The sequence below is a fragment of the Nicotiana tabacum genome, chromosome 24 (genome assembly GCF_000715075.1).
Source record: "Nicotiana tabacum cultivar K326 chromosome 24, ASM71507v2, whole genome shotgun sequence".
Taxonomy (NCBI): Eukaryota; Viridiplantae; Streptophyta; class Magnoliopsida; order Solanales; family Solanaceae; genus Nicotiana; species Nicotiana tabacum.
Genome location: NC_134103.1, coordinates 89971222 through 89974748, shown reverse-complemented (window position 1 = coordinate 89974748; position 3527 = coordinate 89971222). Strand labels below are relative to the sequence as shown.

Below are 3527 nucleotides of genomic sequence, written 5' to 3'. Positions count from 1 at the left end.
AACGGATTATCCGTTAAGAAAATTGAATAATCCGCCCCCAAACCGATAAGCCGTTAATAAAAAAATTTCAATCCGTTTCCCGTCTGTTAAACCGTTAAACCGATACCAATAAGCCATTAAGCTTCGATTTCGGTTCGATTTTCGGTTTCGGTTCGGTTTTGAACACCCCTAGTTTTGAGTAACGAGGCATAAAAACTTTTTCAGTACTTTTATTTACTATTTAAAAAAGGCAGTTTTTTCTTTGAGTATCATATATATTTAAATAATTTTAACTACAGAAAGTTGTGACTTGTGAGTTAGAGTGTATTTGTATAGTTTCTAAATCTGTAAATTTAATTACTTAAACAATTTTGAATTTCAAGATTCAAATTTATATTATTGCATATTAGATGTTTTGATCCCAAAGTTCGAACTTGTCATTCTTTTGGAAACGATCAGAAAATTTGATTTAAACATTAATTTTTGCTTCCTAAAAACAAAAGATATGAATAAATCGAGATAACGTCAAAGCAATTGGGTACATAATATGGTGCCATACCTATATGTCTTTTACTATTTAATCAACTTATTTATTTTATTAAAAAAAATAATCCAAGACAATGGTGATTGTGAATTTTTATATTATAATTTGGATATACCGAGAATATATATATATATACTCATTTCTTGCATTAGGAATATGAATTATATCTTTCCTAGCATTGATGCGCTTTCATTTAGGATTGAATGTACCTGCACACCAGCAAGGGGTGGTGGCGCAGTTGGCTAGCGCGTAGGTCTCATAGCTTCTGAGTTATCCTGAGGTCGAGAGTTCGAGCCTCTCTCACCCCACAATTTTTTTCTTCATTCTTTGTTATTTTGCATGAATTACTTAGAATACAACTTTTCGAAATAAAAATAATGATCTTATAAGTTATAAGTTATAACCACTAGCCCTCCTGTACTTTTCGATTGTAAAAAGAATTTAAAAAATGAATTGAGGCTGATTGACTTCCCCCTATAACAGTGTAAAAAAAAATTTAAAATAAACAAAGATAATAAGATGAAGCTAATGGAACGCTAAACGAATTATAATATTCTGGTGTTAATTTGGTGTGTTTTTTCTATAACTTTTTTTCTTTTTGTTCACTAATTAAATTAACAATGGTGTACAAACGACTAACTCATAGTATCAGTTAGGATATCACTATATTATTCCAACTCTGTGATATGTGGTTCAAATAATAGCTGCTTTGAAATTGGGCATGTTTGGTGAGAAATGAACATGATTATTAACATACTGTATTAGGATTTAGGAGTAATAAACTTGGTACTTGGACCGTGGAGTTAGAGGATCTTTCAATATGAGTCGTGTTCTATTTTTGTCAGATTATTCTACAGTATTAATTATGTTGATTTTAAAAGCGAAAGACGTTGGTTTTTAATTATTGGTTGCGAACTTTTGCATTATAAACACCACTTTAATTGAAGACATATGATTTGAATGAAAGGGAACTATATATTTAAAGGATGTAATTAGAAACTGGAACACAACACCATCTAAATGTTGAGACACAATTTTAATTAGAAGATATAATAGATATGTAAGTGTCTCATTCACCTTTTGAATGGAAAGATGAATCCCCTAAGTCGTTCACTTTTTGAATGGAAAGATGAAATGATGAATTTTAAAGAAAAAATAAGTAAGATGTACTATGTACTTGAAAAAGTCGGTTTCACGCTTAATCTTTACGAGCGCCTTAGTACTAGAAACAGTATGTTTGTATTTCCAAAAATATCAAAATGTTGATCAACAATTTCTTTTTAAATATTAATTTTAGGTGAATCATCGCTATCCATTTTGCTCTACTATTTGCACCAATTTAGAAATGTAAATATGAGAAATAAAAGAAAGAGCAAACTGGAAGGAGGGTCGTTTCGTGGGAGATGAATTTTCAGCCCATTACAAATGTTCTTTTCACAATTATATTGACCATCTTCACATGAAATTGGTAAAAAAGTAGAAACACATGAAATGGATATATAAAATACAAAAAATTGTAAGATTCTTTTCTTCTATTTAAATTGTAGTTGATTTTATAAGAGCAGAGACCGACCAATGGAAAAGTTAATGCGCCATGCATGGTTGATGAAAGGGGCAAGTATAGCCTACAGTGAACTCATAATTTTTTATGCGAAGTATAATTTTTTTTTACTTATAAAGTTTGACTGAAATTATAATAAATCGGTGATATGAACCCACAATTTTAAGGATATAATGAGTTCAATATTAAGAGGGTGTTTTGCTAAGCTTATAAGCTGGTCAAACTAGCTTATAAGCACTTTTCGACTTATCTACACGTTTGGTAAAGTTACAAGTGCTTATAAGCCAAAAATAAGGCAAAAGCCATAAGTCGGTCACCTCCGGCTTATCAATTTTTAGCTTATAAGCACTTTAAGTTTAACCAAGATTTTTACTATTTTATCCCTAAAATATTCCTTTTCAAAACAAAACTCCTACATCGATACTCACTGCCTCACGTATTTTTTCAACCTAAACCTCATGTCTCTTCAAGTCTGCAATTCTCATTGACTATTTGAGGTAAGCAAATTCTCTATTCTTTTGCATATTTGTATCTATGTGATTTTGTATTAATCTTTGAACTGTATGTAATAAACGAGGACATATCAATTTTTTGGTGTATTGGTTTCAAAGTGTTGTGGTGATGAAGATAGTGTTTCTCTTCAAATATATTATTCTATTAAGGTTTTGTAACGACCCGATCGGTCGTTTTGAGCATTTGCACTTCGCTCGATAGTTTACGGGCGTGAGTAGCTCCGTATGAAGTATTTTGACATGTGTGAATCGTCGGTTTTAATTTTCAGGTTATTCGGGACTGATTTGGAAGAATGATTCTCAACTAGGGAGTTTTAAATTCGAAAGAATTAGCCAAGTTTGACTTTTTAGCATTTGACCTCGGATTGGAATTTTGATAGTTCTGTTAGCTCTGTTGGGTAATTTTGGACTTAGGAGCACGTCCGGATTGTGATTTGGAGGTTCGTGGTTGAATTTGGCTCGAAATGGCAAAAGTTAAAATTTTGAAAAGTTTGATCGGGAGTGAACTTTTTGATATCAGGGTCGGATTCCGATTTCGGAAGTTGGAGTAGGTCCGTAATGTCGAATGTGACTTGTGTGCAAAATTTGAGGTCAATCGGATGTGATTTGGGTTGTGGAAGTTTGAAGTTTCAAGTTCATTGATTTCAAGTTGAGGTGTGATTCGTCGTTGTGTGGTGAATTTTGGTTAAGGATCGTGGTGTTCCAGCAAGGAGAAGTATCAATTTGAAGGCAATTTGGAAGGAACTTGGAGAAATAGGACAGCGTGGTAGTAGGTTGGATTAGCACAGTAATAGATATAATCGGTCCTTTAGGTACCTATGATGTGGTTAGTCTCCACAGGTGTTTCGTGGCAATGCTCTTGGATTTTGGCGATCTGCGTGATTGGGTTGAGTTAGAGAGATTCGGTTCTGATAGCTTGGTTATGTGCAAA

General features: G+C 32.7%; 1 non-coding gene across 1 annotated transcript; it reads left to right on the top strand.

Moving 5' to 3' along the window:
• The first annotated feature begins 746 nt into the window (after nt 1-746).
• Nucleotides 747-831, top strand: TRNAM-CAU (transfer RNA methionine (anticodon CAU)). Its single transcript is given in 2 exon segments — nt 747-784; nt 796-831. It is a non-coding gene; the product is annotated as a tRNA-Met (tRNA).
• Nucleotides 832-3527: the final 2696 nt, after the last annotated feature.